Source organism: Alligator mississippiensis, chromosome 15 (assembly GCF_030867095.1).
Source record: "Alligator mississippiensis isolate rAllMis1 chromosome 15, rAllMis1, whole genome shotgun sequence".
Taxonomy (NCBI): domain Eukaryota; kingdom Metazoa; phylum Chordata; order Crocodylia; family Alligatoridae; genus Alligator; species Alligator mississippiensis.
In genome coordinates, this window is record NC_081838.1 from 33,492,818 (window position 1) to 33,508,243 (window position 15,426).

At 47.1% G+C, this 15,426-nt stretch overlaps 1 long non-coding RNA gene across 1 annotated transcript; it reads right to left on the reverse strand.

The window, feature by feature from the left end:
* Positions 1-790: 790 nt before the first annotated feature.
* LOC132245807 (uncharacterized) lies at positions 791-9,545 on the reverse strand. Its single transcript, XR_009457551.1, has 3 exons — positions 9,507-9,545; positions 2,717-2,809; positions 791-1,346 (listed from the first exon to the last, which is right to left on the reverse strand). It is a non-coding gene; the product is annotated as an uncharacterized LOC132245807 (long non-coding RNA).
* Between the last annotated feature and the right edge of the window lie 5,881 nt (positions 9,546-15,426).

Below are 15,426 nucleotides of genomic sequence, written 5' to 3' on the forward strand. Positions count from 1 at the left end.
GCAGTTGGAGTACTGCGTGCAATTCTGGGCGCTGCACTTCAAGAGGGATGCGGATAACCTGGAGAGGGTCCAGAGAAGGGCCACTCGTATGGTTAAGGGCCTGCAGACCAAGCCCTACGAGGAGAGACTAGAGAAACTGGATCTTTCAGCCTCCGCAAGAGAAGGTTGAGAGGCGACCTTGTGGCTGCCTTTAAGTTCATCACGGGGGCACAGAAGGGAATTGGTGAGTATTTATTCACCAAGGCGCCCCCGGGGGTTACAAGAAACAATGGCCACAAGCTAGCAGCTAGCAGATTTAGATTGGACATTAGGAAGAACTTCTTCACAGTTCGAGTGGCCAAGGTCTGGAACGGGCTCCCAAGGGAGGTGGTGCTCTCCCCTACCCAGGGGGTCTTCAAGAGGAGGTTAGATGAGCATCTAGCTGGGGTCATCTAGACCCAGCACTCTTTCCTGCTTATGCAGGGGGTCGGACTCGATGATCTATTGAGGTCCCTTCCGACCCTAACATCTATGAATCTATGAATCATTGTTCCACAATTTGATAGTCTGGTTGCTTTTTAAAGTTTTGTTGTTTAACAGCAGCTACTCTAATGTCACTGACTGGATTTCCAAAAATGTTTTATGCCATAGGCTTTTGTGTCTTTCTAGGAGTGATATCAACTTGGTGTCTGTTCAGTCTTTCATACAGGGACTGCCTCTTCCCTTCTGTTTGATCCCAAGAGATTTAACTGTTGTATCCAAAAATCACAGAGGAAGTAAGTGTATACAGATGTTTTTAATAGTGATCGCCAAAAAATGGTACTCTTTTTCCTAGACTAAGGATTTCAACTTTTGCCACTACATTCTAACATCTGAAAAATGTAAGGCCAAAAAATTTGGAAAAATGGCTTGCAGGTATTTTCTCCTCTTGCCAATGAACAAAAAACATTTTTGACCAATGAAAACACTTTCCATGAGAATTTTAGTTTAATCCAAAACCTAGCTTTTTCTTTGAAAGACTTTTTTTAGAGCATTTTCAGCTAGCCTGATCCATGATCAGCCGCTTTAACTACAAGTTTATTTTACCACACTTGAACCTTGGATAATAACGCCTGAATGCTTTCACATGGCAATCACTTCTGCTAGCAGAAAGCAGAACATTATAACAATCAGAAGGTAGATCAAAGATACCACAGAGACCTTCTGAGAAGATCTATGCCTGCATTCCAATTCAAACTTAGGTTTTGCTATACTAATTGTTCTCATTATGTTAACACCATAATTGCTGCCATTTTTTACATAATCTTGCAGCTTTTGTTGTTGTTATTTTTTATCACATCCATATTAGTGATGGGACTAGGGCAAATCTGTGGACAACAGGAAGACAAATGTAAAGTAAATGTGCACTTCTATAGAAATCTTTTAAAGACATCATCAAAATGATATGCTGTATTATTTACATCCAACGTTCCAAATCCATATTTCATGCAACTTCCAATTACTCTTCTAACACAGTATTTATTAATTTAAAAGCAGTGACATGTTTTTATCATCAATTTTGACTAAAACAGATGGCGAGCAGAGTTGTCATTCCCAATAAAAGATTAACTCTTTGCAGGCTTTTCATTCTTTTGAGGCTGTTTAGAGATTTCCTATTAGGCCTGTGTGACTAGGGAACTATTCGATTCGGATTCAGACAGTTTGGATGCCAGAGTTTCAATTCAAATATCTGAATTGTTTTTGCAGTTCGATTCGGCCGCATCGCTTCGGAAGATCCAGACACGATTTGGAGATTCGGCCTTAGAGTATAATGGGGAACCAATGAAGTAGCTATAACTTCATTGGATTTTGGCTGATTTAGATGAAACCTGTCGAGACAGTAGCCTCTTCTGAGAGTATGAGGCATGCTAAGTTTCAAGGTGATAGGTGCAGGCATTTATGGGAAACTGCACCTCAAATTCCTGAAAGCAAAACTCACGTCACGTGTGTGTGTTAAGCCACAGTGGGGTGAAAACTGCAGGGATGGTAGCTCTTGCTTAGGCCACAAAGCCTGCCACGTTTCAAGGAGACAGGTGCAGGGAGAGTCTGGGCTCTGGGGCCCTGCACCTCTGGCCACAGGCAGGCAAAACTCATGACATGGGTGCCGTCTCCCAGTCTCTCAGTCCTGATCCTCAACAGGAAGCACACATTCCTTTATCAAAACTAACCCAACAGTGCACATGATACCACCTGGAACAGTTTTGAATGACATTTTATGTAACAGTAAGGTGCTCTAGTGACTCGGTTTGGATACTGTAGACCTCCTGACACAAAAGTTCCTCTGCTAGAATCCAGGGACACAGGATTGGACAGAAGATGACTTCGCAGTTTCCAGCATCTGATCCAGTGCCTATTGCAAAGGCTCTAGCTAACTGGAATAGGCACTGGTTTGTTCCTCAAATGAATACTGACATCATCTTATTGCTTTCCAAGTGAGGCTTAAAAAAATGCAGCACTGGAAGTGTACTTCCCCTTGTTCCCCCACAGTAAAAAAACGAGAGGGTTTCACCAGGATAACCCTCTATAATTACTGCATGTAGCAGTGTTGAAATACATGAATTGTTGATAGATTGTCACTTCAATTAGTTCACTGGTTGATTTTGCATAATTACAATATTTCTCACTTGATTATTTTCTCTAGTTTGCAGTCTGAATATTATAAATTAGATTGATTAACAGAGGTGCTTGCTTTGCGTACCTTGTAGCAGAATATACAAATGGTGCTCTCTCTTTGGGCTGTTTAAACCTTTGGCCATGTTGTGTATTATCCTCTGCAGACGCATTTCTCTGTCTGGGTGAGAAAGAAAAAGCATCGATGAAATGAAAAGTATCCTTCCCTGATTGCTTGCTAGCATTTTGCTTAGGCTGAATTTTAGAGCTGGCAACTCTTAAAAAAAAAAAAGCAAAAACAAAGGCTGATTATGATGTTTTATAATAGTTAGCAAAGGATGCTGAAAGCAAGGACTTCTGTGTTTTCTATGCAGCTTTGTCACCAAAACCATAGAAAAGTATACTCAACTTCTCTGCATCTCAGTTAACTCATCCCAGTTAGGATCGGAAGTGGCGAGAGACGCGCGGGTGATAGCTCGCTGCGCCCCCGCTCCCCCAAAGCCCCCCAGAAACCCTCCAGCAGCCGCGGAGCCCCCTGCCGACCCCCAGCACAGCCGGGGTAAGCAGGGCCCATGGAGAGAGGGGGCTAACCCCTTAGTATGTGTGTGGGAGGCGGCGGCTGAGTGGAGCCAGGCCGGGTCAAGCCCCGCCCAGGCCTCTACTTCGCCCGGCCCCCCAGGGAGCCACGCAAACAGGCTGCGCAAACAGGCGCGCTTCTCTGGTGGCGCGTGAGTTAGCGCGGAGTTCACACGGGAGGGTGTGCGGGAGGGCGCCGGACCCTGCCTGCACACCCCCCAGGGTAGACAGCCCCAGCCGTAGCCAGCCTACCAGAGACATGACACGGATAGGCACGCGCCGCACCCCGAGGGTCCCCTCGGGCTCCGCGGCCCCCGCCTCTGGCACCTCAGAGACGGCCACCCAGATGGAGCCCCTGGTTCCAGGCTCCACGCAGACGGAGCCCCTGGCTCTTGGCTGAGGGGGCTGCCTGTCCCTTTTTCAGGCTCTGGGGCCTGGGAGCATGGTGACCTCCCCTTGTGGGGTCTGCTCCCTTTTGGGGTCTCTGGTGCGCCAGCTGGAGGAGCTCCAGGCCACAGTCCAGAGACTGTGTGTCATCAGGGACTGCGAGCAGGAGATAGACTCCTGCTGCCAGGCCCTTCTCCCCCGGGAGGCAGAGGGTAGATCACAATCTCCCTCCAGGCCAGAGGAGGACTCTGGGACCTCCTGCTGTGTCCAGCCAGGGGCATGGACCAAGGTGGTCAAGGGCCCTAAGGCCCACCGCACCAAGGCCCCTCCCCCACCAGAACTGAGCAACAGGTACACACCTCTTGCTGCCCCAGCAGAGCCTGCTGAGTTGCCGGCCCCCACAGGCAACATGGGCCTAACTGCAGCTCCCGCCCCTGCTCTCCCCAAGACAAAACGTAAGGTGTTTGTTGTCGGAGACTCCCTCCTGAGGGGGACGGAGGGGCCAATCTGCCACCCCGACCCCTTAGCCCGGCAAGTCTGCTGCTTCCCAGAGGCCCGCATCCGGGACACTGCGGAGAGGATCCCCAAGCTCCTCAAACCCAGAGACCACTATCCCATGCTCCTTATTCATGTGGGCACCAATGACACGGCTCGGAGCACTCCCAGCCAGGTCATGAGGCGCTACAGGGATTTGGGAGCAGGGCTTAAGGGTCTGGGGGCACAGGTGGTGCTCTCGTCGATCCTCCCAGTCTCAGGCTATGGGCTGAGAAGGGACAGGTGCTGCAGCGCTGGTGTCGTCAGGAAGGCTTTGGCTTTCATGACCACAGGCTGCTCTTTGGCGAGAGACGCAGTGAGCTGCTGGGAAGAGATGGTCTCCACCTCTCTCCGCTGGGGAGGAGGCTCTTCTCAGCCAGACTGGCTGACCTGCTCCACCGGGCTTTAAACTAAGCCTGTTGGGGGACGGGGGGACTACCACCACTGCTGGCCCGCTGAGCAATCCTTGCAAAGCCAGCAGATCATGGCACTCAAGGGAGCCCACCCTGGCCTCAGCCCTGGTAAAATCTGTGGGCAAGGAAGGAGCCCCCCAGGGGGCACTTGCCTGCTTGTACACTAATGCCAGGAGCTTGGGGAATAAGCAGGAGGAGCTCATCCTCCTGCTCAGTGCAAACAATTACAATGTCATAGGGATAACGGAAACCTGGTGGGACTCCACCCATGACTGGATCACGGGGATAGATGGCTATACCCTGTACAGGAGGGATCGTGTAGAGAAAAGGGGCGGGGGTGTAGGTCTCTATGTTAAGGAAAGCTACGCGTCCCTGCAAGCCGATATTGGTGACCAGGGTGGACGACTGGAGACCCTCTGGGTTAAAATCCGTGGGGAACACGGCACAGGGGACACAATGGTGGGAGTCTATTACAGACCTCCCAACCAAAGTCCTGAGCTTGACCAGGAGTTTGCCCAGGAACTGGCTGAGGCAGCTTGCTCCAGGACCATGGTTGTCATGGGTGACTTCAATTACCCGGACATCTCGTGGGAGGATCGCTCAGCAAAATCTGAGCGGTCGCAGAGCTTCCTCTCATGCGTGGATGACCTCTACCTGACTCAAGAAGTCTATGGGCCAACGAGAGGCAAAGTGCTGCTCGATCTGGTGCTGGCTTCTGGGGATGACCTAGTCGGCGACCTAGTGATCGATGGGAAGCTGGGTGACAGCGACCACGAGGTGATCACCTTCACCATCCGCCAAAAAGCTGGCAAGTCGGTCAGCAACACGGAAGTCCTTGACTTCAGGAAAGCCAACTTTGACAAGCTCAAGAGGCTTGTCAGTGAGGCCCTAAGGGACTGTGACCCCAGGGAGAGGGGAGTTCAAGAAGAGTGGTTGTTCCTCAAGGGAGTGATCCTCAATGCACAAGCTAAGTCTATTCCATCTTGGAGGAAAGGCAGCAAGAGGGCACAGCAGCCCCCCTGGCTCTCCAGGGACCTAGCAGACCTCCTGAGGCTAAAAGGAAAGGCCTACAAAGGATGGAGGATGGGAGTCACCTCCAAGGAGGATTATTCTGCACTGGTCCAGTCCTGTAGGGAGCAGACCAGGAAAGCCAAGGCTGCAACTGAACTCCAACTAGCTTTGAGCATCAAGGACAATAAAAAGTCCTTTTTCAGATATGTGGGGAGCCAGAGGAAAAGCAGGGGCAACGTTGGACCCCTGCTGAACCAGATGGGGCAACTGACAAGTGATGCCCAGGAAAAAGCCAACCTATTAAATAGGTACTTTGCGTCAGTCTTTCATCAGCCCCATGGGATTCCCATGCCCGCTACAGGTCCGGGAAGTCTGGGTGAGGGTGATTCCCTGCCGTCCATTAATGCTGACTTCGTGAAGGAACATCTTGAGAAGCTGGATACCTTCAAGTCAGCCGGCCCTGACAATCTTCACCCCAGGGTACTCAAGGAGCTGGCGAGCATCATAGACCAGCCTCTAGCGTGGATCTTTGAAAACTCTTGGCGCTCTGGTGTAGTGAGCGAAGACTGGAAGAAGGCCAATGTGGTACCTATCTTCAAGAAAGGGAGGAAGGTGGATCCAGCTAACTACAGGTCCATCAGCCTGACTTCTATCCCAGGAAAGATCTTAGAAAAGTTTATTAAGGAGGCCATCCTTAATAGACTGGCCGACACCAACATCTTAAGGGATAGCCAGCACGGGTTTGTTGCGGGTAGGTCTTGCTTGACCAATCTCATTTCCTTCTACGACCAGGTGACCTATCACCTGGACAAGGGAGATGAGATTGATGTCATATATCTTGACTTCAAAAAAGCCTTCGATCTGGTGTCCCATGATCGTCTCTTGGAGAAACTGGCCAATTGTCGCCTTGGGTCCTCCACAATCCACTGGCTGGAAAATTGGCTCCGGGGTCGGACCCAGAGGGTAGTAATTGATGGAAGTCACTCATCGTGGTGTCCTGTGAACAGTGGGGTCCCCCAGGGCTCTGTCCTTGGACCCATACTGTTCAACATCTTCATTAATGATGTGGACACTGGAGCCAGAAGTGGACTAGCCAAGTTCGCAGATGACACCAAACTTTGAGGCGAAGCATCCACACCAGAAGACAGGTGGATTATCCAGGCTGACCTGGAGAGGCTCAGCAAGTGGGCGGACGAGAATCTGATGGTGTTCAGTGCTGATAAATGCAAGGTTCTCCACCTTGGGAAGAAAAACCTGCAGCATCCTTATAGGCTTGGCAGTGCTATGTTGGCTAGCACTATGGAAGAAAGAGACTTGGGGGTCATCATTGACCACAAGATGAACATGAGCCTGCAATGCGATGCTGCAGCTAGTAAAGAGACCAAAAGGCTGGCTTGCATCCATAGATGCTTCTCAAGCAAATCCCGGGATGTCATTCTCCCCCTATACTCGGCCTTAGTGAGACCGCAGCTGGAGTACCGCGTCCAGTTTTGGGCTCCACAATTCAAAAAGGATGTGGAGAAGCTTGAGAGAGTCCAAAGAGCCACGCGCATGATCAAAGGTCAGGGAAGCAGACCCTACGATGACAGGCTGAGCGCCCTGGGGCTCTTTAGCCTGGAAAAGCGCAGGCTCAGGGGTGATCTGATGGCCACCTACAAGTTTATCAGGGGTGACCACCAGTATCTGGGGGAACGTTTGTTCACCAGAGCGCCCCAAGGGATGACGAGGTCGAATGGTCACAAACTACTTCAAGATCGTTTCAGGCTGGACATAAGGAAGAAATTCTTTCCTGTCCGAGCCCCCAAGGTCTGGAACAGCCTGCCACCGGAGGTGGTTCAAGCGCCTTCATTGAACACCTTCAAGATGAAACTGGATGCTTATCTTGCTGGGATCCTATGACCCCAGCTGACTTCCTGCCCTTTGGGCAGGGGGCTGGACTTGATGATCTTCCGAGGTCCCTTCCAGCCCTAATGTCTATGAAATCTATGAAACTCGCGTGTCAAATAATTCACATTTATAATTATGTAGATGCTTTTGCTGAAGGATAAACAAGTGGTTCAAAATACAAAAAGTAATACTTATGACTAATAATGTATCCAAACAGAGTTCCCAACAGTGTTGCTAGTTGGCTCAAGGCCATCACTGCAAAATACTACATCAAATAAATAATAACATCTGTGTGTAATTAAGGGGACACATTGTCGCAGCCTGAAAAGCAGGAGCCACAGGCTACTCAAAGCTTAATTCTCCATGGGCATGCACATAGTATGGGCATTCAAATCACTGACAAATGAGTTTGCAACACTACAACATCAAAACAGTAGTGTGATGTACTCCATCTGATGTGACTTTAAAAAATAGACAAAGTACTCGTCAGAGAATCTGGACTCCAGAATCTACCGCTGGATTCCAGGTACATGCCAGGATTAGCCAGACTGGTTAATGCTCTAAAACAAGAAGGTGTCTAGTATCCTCAACCATTTTCATTACACAAAAAAACTTCAGCACATATAATGGTTTTTGTCATCTATCCCATAGATGTCCAATCTCTATGCTTTATATGTAACAGAACATAGATTCTGCACATTGTAAGAAGTAATGGAAGTACTTCGATTGTTACAGTTTTGCAAAACCTCTTTTTCACAAGTGAGTGTGTCTAGACTCGGAGCTAGTTTCCTGCTTTGCCAGCAAGCCCTATAAAGAGGGGATCCACAGCTACGCAGAAGGAACACAGGGGGGAACCATGCCCCAGACAGACACCACTACATACTTACCTCCCTAATGATGGAAAGCACATGCCTGACACAACTAAGTACCTCTCTCGACTCACCTAAGGGAATAGATAGCAATCTGCTACTATCTCATATTAACTTAATTAAACCTAGGAGCTTGGCAGAACTTCTGCTTCATGGGAAATAAACAGTTGCAAAATTATTATTTTTTTGTTCCTAACTGGAAGAGAAAATTGAAATTCAACCTTTTCCAGAAAAAAAAATATTGGGGGAAGGGAGGGGGAAGGAAATCACAGACTGGAAAGAAAGCAACGATTATTTTGAGATCCCCAAACAGTGATTCTAAATATTGCCTTATACTGTTTGAGAAAAAGAAAGGCCTTTTGTTTTCAAATACATTTTTCTTTTGGAAAACAGAAGTGTTACTTCTTTAAAATGTTTTGAAAGGGACTTCTTCAATTTTTCTAAACAAAAAAATGTATCAAAAGCAAGATCCTGCAGCAGAAAATTAGAAATTTATATTAATGGACATTTTTGACAGAAACATTTTCTGTCAAAGAAGTTAAATGCTCTATTTAATTTGCAGGATACACATTTGATAGTAGTAATTGTTATAGAAAGACAACAGATTCTGTTAGCACTGGATGACATTTTATTCTTCACAAGTAAGTCATCTTACGTAGAAATAAGTTAGGTGCTCAGTAGAGAAACACTTCAAAAAAAAAAAAAAGACACCTTATGAACTTCTTTAAAAGTTTACTGTAAATGATGCAAAAACAAAAATAACTAAATATCAGCAGTAGAAGACTGCCATATATAAAAGTTTGCTATATGCTTCAACATTAGCAAGTCTTATGGACTGATTTCCTTCTTAAAAGGGAGCCTGATTCTCCTTTCACTTAAAAAGGGCACAAATCAGGAAAAATTACACTGAAAATGAGTGAGTTGCATTGCCATGAATGAGTGCAAATCAAACGTTGGGTGCCTTTCAGAGAGACCCAAAACTTTGAGACTGAAAAGGCTCTTGCTTCACTCAGAACAGAAAATAGGAGAGGGGCAGAAAGCGGTTAGAAAACAGAACAAAGCTGAAGTGATGTGGCAGGTCTCTCAGGACTGAATCATTGCTTCACAGACAGACTCATCAGAAAAAAAATCCACACAGCCCTCTGTGCTGTGGATTTGGTTTTATTTCATTAGGCTTACATTACCTGTCCGGGACACCTACCAAGGAGCACGTAGCCCACACATGAGTTTTTTGGATTTGTTCCCAGGGTCACAGGTGCCAGGAAAAGAGGCTTTTATTAACAGCACCTGGAATAGCATAGCAACTGTCTGCTCATTAGTGATCAGGCACAACTTCAACACAAGAGTGTGTTTTTTATTACTGTTATGTGCTGCTTTACATCTCAAGGCCTCTCTTTAACTTGGCATCTGTGAAGATCCAAATCCAGAAAATTTTTTTTGGTTGGGTTTTGGTTTTCAAGCTGGCTGGCACTGAAACCACCTCCTGGCTTTGCTTTGTGTACAAATATACATCATTTTCAACCCCACCAAAAAAGGTACAGAAGAAACCTGGGCTTGATCCTGACCATGACCTTACATTGAATAAACTAATTAAATGGTAAGAAGTGACCTGTGCTACAGGGTTCATGCTTTTTACTAAGAGAAAGTTCCTTTTCTCTCTGCAAGACAGGTGTAGCTTTTGCATTGGGAGGCCTGAAAATACTGGGTCATGGCAATGAACCAGGTCCTAGAGTGGCAGTGGCATAATTCAACTCCTTATTTTGAACTACACTCAAATAGACCAGTTGAGACTCGACCCTATGAGCTGAAAACACATTTAGGATGTTTATCATCCTTATTTGTATTTTTATATTGCAAGTACAGTTGTCAGAAGTGCCCGAAGTTAGTTAGGAACTCAAACACCACTTGAAGAAACACAATGAACAAAGAAGTCTCCACCTCCCCAAAAAAACAAACCTAACAATGAAGCACCAAAGTCACTTCAGCACTTCTAACCTTCTCACTTGCACAGTTTCACATTAAGAATGTTCCTGTTAACAAAATGCTTTTGGCATCCAAGCTGCACACTTCTGAAGAGAGCTGCTGATAAGAAGCTGCATTTTCAGGCAAAATCTGCACCCTCAGCCTTTGGGCCCACAATTACAGCTCATCTATGGATGTCATAGGCATTCAAGGTTCTTTGGATGGACCTGGTATGTTTTATTAGACCAACTTAAATAGTTGGAAAAAAAAATTTCCCCCAAGTATTCAACTTGGTCTAATAAAAGATATCAGATTCACCCAAAGCATCTTGTCTGCCCCTGTCCTTAGACCCACAGGGCTACAACTTACACCCCTTTTAATGCCATGTAGTTGTCAGGCTTGTAGTTAGCAGACATGGACCTTGGCTACCCAAGGGTGGATGCTTGCTTGTTTCTTCTTGTCTGTTGGGGGGCTCTCACCAAATACTCTTTCTGATAGTAAGAGAAGAGCAACTGTAGACATTTCCCAAACTAGCCATCTCATCCCAAACTTTACAAACAGGCTTATACCCACTCAGCAAAATGCCCCACTGCCCAAACTATTTCATCCCAACACTAATAGGCAGTGTTTTCCCCAAAAAGAGAAAGACATGAAAAAAACAAACCCAAAAGTTAAAAAAAGATCAAACATGCAGCAACCCGCATCCCCTTTGGCAGCCTTTAATCAAGGCCAGAACGAGTCTCAGCTGCGGTGGGTTCAGTTCCAAAGCTCTGCTTTAGTCCTTTCCTTTCCTCCTAGAGACAGGATCCTTTAGGGCCATGTCAGTGCCAGCAACCCTGATAGGAAATAAGCAACACAAACTGTTCTCCAGGGAAAGTGGATAAACAGAAAGCAAGACCAGAAATACCGTGGTGTGAAGGGACGTTCTGGAATCACAGATGCACAACAGAGCCCGCATGCTGTGTGTTCACAAAACACATGCACAACGCCCCCCTCCTTCTGTTTTCAAACTCACAAAACATTTTGCAAAACAGGCAGGGACCCTAATTAGGCCTTTGTCTAGGAACAGCGTTGTTTCTAAATATTGCACGCTGTTTTGAAGCAATACTGGGGATGCACTTCTGAAACAAACTGATTTTGGGGCAGCATTTGTTGGAGATAATAGCTTTATTATAATAAAATAACCTTGGTGTCTTCTAGCTTTACTTCCTTCCAATTCAGCAGATATATTTTGTTCACAAAATAAGAGAAGTTACATAAAAGAGGCGGATGAAGTTACTGACATACTGCAAGACAAAGTCTGTTAGCAGGGGGCTGTAAGACTTGCTTTCAGGTGGCTTGTATTTGCTGCTCTGCATTTTCAAAAATGATAAGCAATTTTTCTTCATATTTACTTATGGAGCTGGATATTCATGTCATAGGAGATAAAGCTCAGGAACAGGGCAGACAACTTGCCAATGTGATTCCCTCAGGTCTGCCAAAAACCCTAACTGAATCACATACTCGTTGAAAGAACTCAGTGTCTTAACTAAGTATCAGGCTTTAACCTTCTGTTTTTGACAGACCATCTGCAGACACTTCCTTAGCCTGATGAAGGTATTTATACCTGAAAGCTGGCAAAGAAGATTTTTTTTCCAACTATTTAAGTTGGTCTGATAAAAGATATCAGATTCACCCAAAGAACCTTGTCTGCCTATGTCCTTAGACCAATACAGCTACCATCTGCACCCCTGAGTCTTTAACCTTGGCAGCCGTTGTCCGAGTACTGAGGAAGACATCCATGTGCAACAGGGGGAGTGTCACTGGAGCCTTGATGGTCCGAGAAATGTATGAGGCGAGAAGGGGTGGGAGAGCTGTGACATCTGCAGCTGGACCAACTGTACAGCTGGGAGAGATGTTGGACAAGGTTTCCATGGCCTTCTCCAAATCTGGGTTCAGTATGAAGAGGGGCACTTTGGACCTGAAAGCTTGGCCAACGGTCCCCCAAGCACACAACAAAGGAAAGGAAAAGTATCCCTAATAGCAATAATACTAATAATACTAATAACAACAGAGGCTAAACTATACTGTGTTTACACAATCCTGCATAAGAGCCGAGGGCTTTCTGAATGTCTGTACCACACAGGATTTGAAGCGCCATTCACTGAGGTGCCAAAGCCTGGTTGTGAGACATTGCGGTGTTCAGTGAATGCTCCCCACATCATACTAGGGACACTAGCACACCTCTGGCCCCTAGGGCTGCTGTGAGAATCAATGCACCGCAAGTTATGGGCATGGGGGAGATGGAGCTGAGAGCCGGCCACAGGAGGAGAGAGGGACAGTGCAAGCCCAAGAGCCCCTGTCCAGCCTGCACCTGAGGGAGGGCCCTATCTGAGTCCCTGGCCAGAGCTGGCTTGGGGAAAGCTCAGGGGTAAGAGCCCCGCATTGGCTCTGTGCAGGGCAGTAGCTCAGGGGACAGGAGCGGGGCGCTACCTTTTGCAGGAGTGTGAATGCAAGCAAGCAGCTCCTGGTGCAGGCAGGAAGGAGGCAGCAGCCGTGAAGAGAGCACAACCAGTGTTGCCAGGTGTACAATAATTGTCATATATGCATGGTAATTTCCACCCTTGTATGATGTACCAGCAATACTAGTAAAAGTGTTCAAAATGTATGATAATTTGTGAGGCAACTCATTAGGGCAGCTTACACAAAACCCAAGTCCCCCTCAGAATGTCTTAGCTGGCTTTTGGGTTTGCTGTTAACACTTTCTTGTGACTGCTTGCCTCAAAATAAAGTAATGCTTCAACTCTGAGGACCCAGTTCTCACCCACTCACTGACAATATACAGTAAATAGGAAAAAGGATTATTTGTATATTTATTTGCATATTTTCAGTGTACAATAGTTTTTCAGCAAAGATGATAATTTTGAACTTCTAATATGATCATTTTATATTTAAGACATGGCAATGCTAATCCCAGCAGGGGCTGGAGGCTGCGCAATGCCCAGCGTGGGGGCACTGTGCTTTCAGGGCACAGCTTTGGCGCCAGCAGTGACTGGGGTGGGGTGGGGGACATCAAAAGCAGCTGGAGGAGAAGAGGGACTGTAGGGCTGCAGACACCTAAAGACATCCCATCTGGTGCCTCCAAGAGGGAGGCAGGATAAAAGCAATATACTGTAAGGAAAGATGGACTGAGGAGTCTCTCCATGCCATTTATTCCTCTGTGAACAAGGTGGGGAGGCTCATTATGCATTCTGCCTCTGTGGCTCTGTAGAAATGAAAATGCTAATTGGTTTTCTTGAAGTTTGATTGAAAATTAATAGGACTTCACTAGAGATTTGTTGAATGGGACCAGAGTTAACATTACATTTGATTTCAGTCAGGGTAAAATCAAGAGCAGGGAATTTGAAGACATTGGCTCGATGCTTTTTCAAATGCAGGGGATACAGACTTGTCTGTTGGTATCACTGCAAAGATGGGTCCTTGCTTTAAAAAAACAGGGCAGGGGCAGGTTTGGGTGAATGGCAGAGCAGGGCGACTCAGAGCAACACTCCAAGAAGCATATGACCTTTTCTTTTCTTCCGATGTCTGTGTAATGCAAAGTGATAGACTGGATACTTGTCACTCCCTGAGTGAAGGGCACTTCTTACCCCATTGCCAGGAGTCTGTTTCCATCTCAGAGTGCTTAAACTGTGTCAAACCAGTCTGTGCTTCCCTGAGCTAGGAATAAACGGTCACTAGCAACCCCATCAGAAACCTACAGTCCTTGGAGTGTTTCATAACAGTGAATCAGACACAGTAAGTGTTCATCAGCTCATCTAAGAGCATCCCTGAGCGGGGGCCCTGCAAGTTCTGAAGCTAGGGCTGGAACTGGGGGGGTAAGTTTACCCTCGCTCCCCCCCAGCAGGGCAGGGTTTCCATAGAGACTGGCCCCAGCAGCACTGGCAGCACTAGCAGTGCCAACCTCTTGCTGGTCGGGGGGCTGAGGGGGACCTGTGATGAGCGGGTGGTGGCAGCGGCACTGGAAGGAGTGGCTATTGGGAATTCTGTGGTGGTTATAGCTCCCGCAAGCCCCTCCCCAGCGCTTCCCCTGCTGGCAGGGCTTGGAGCTGCTCTGGGGCTGGGCTGGGATCTAGCGGCAGTGACAGCCAGGGCAGAGCCGTGATCTGCAGCCTGCGTGTCCTGGGCAGGGGTGTGCAGGCAGTGGCCCATGGCTCTGCTCTGGCTCCGGGCCATGCTGTCACCACCACAGCATCCCAGCCCAGCCCTGTAGCAGCTCCCCCGTCCTGCCACCCGCCATGCCCGTACCACGGAGGCCAGTCTCCACAGAAACCCCACCCTCCTGCTATCACAGTGCAGCTGCTGCTGGCATCTCCATGGAAACTGGCCCCAGCCACACAGGCAGGGGCTGCTGGGAAATGGAGTCTGGCCACCGGCCAGATCCACTATTTTGCCCCCCCCCTTATTTAAGGTCTAGGAAGTTCTGATTCGGAGGCTGTACCCCTAACTCCCATGCTCAATAGCTAGTGACGCACCTTTCCTCCCAGCATGTGTCCAATCCCTTTCTGAATCTAGCTGAACTGTCAGGTGCCACCACATGTGGTGGCAATGAGTCCCTCACTTTAATTACATGCTATGCAAAAAAGAACTTACTACCTCGGCGTTTCATTTTATGACCTGTAGTTTTTGTACTGTGAGAGACCGTAAATACTGCATCCCTATTTACTCTCTCTTCCCCATTTAGTATTTTGTAAACCTTTATTATATCCCCCTCAAGCATTGCTTTTCTCTGTTTTTTTGTATCGAAACAATGTTCCAGCAGTCTTGAAACTTCTTTAATGCCAACCACTGGTGACCTGTTGTAACCAACACAGTTCAAAATGAAATGTCCTTAAAAAACAAACAAAAAACAAACTTTTCCTTTAAACAATTTTAAAAGTTTTTCCAAGTTAAATTGTCAGCCTTTGTCCACAGGGCATGTGTGTGCATGCGTGGTTGTTAAAAATGGTATTTTTTTGATGAAATGTCTTACCAAAATACTTCCAACTAGTTCCTCCTGCAGCTCTGGAATCTCACTTAAAGCAGGAGTTTCTACTTAAGCTGAAGAGCTAGGTACCTTATTGAAGGATGAACCACACACACCCCTTCCACCACTGGAAGAGGAAGTAATACTATGATAGTAT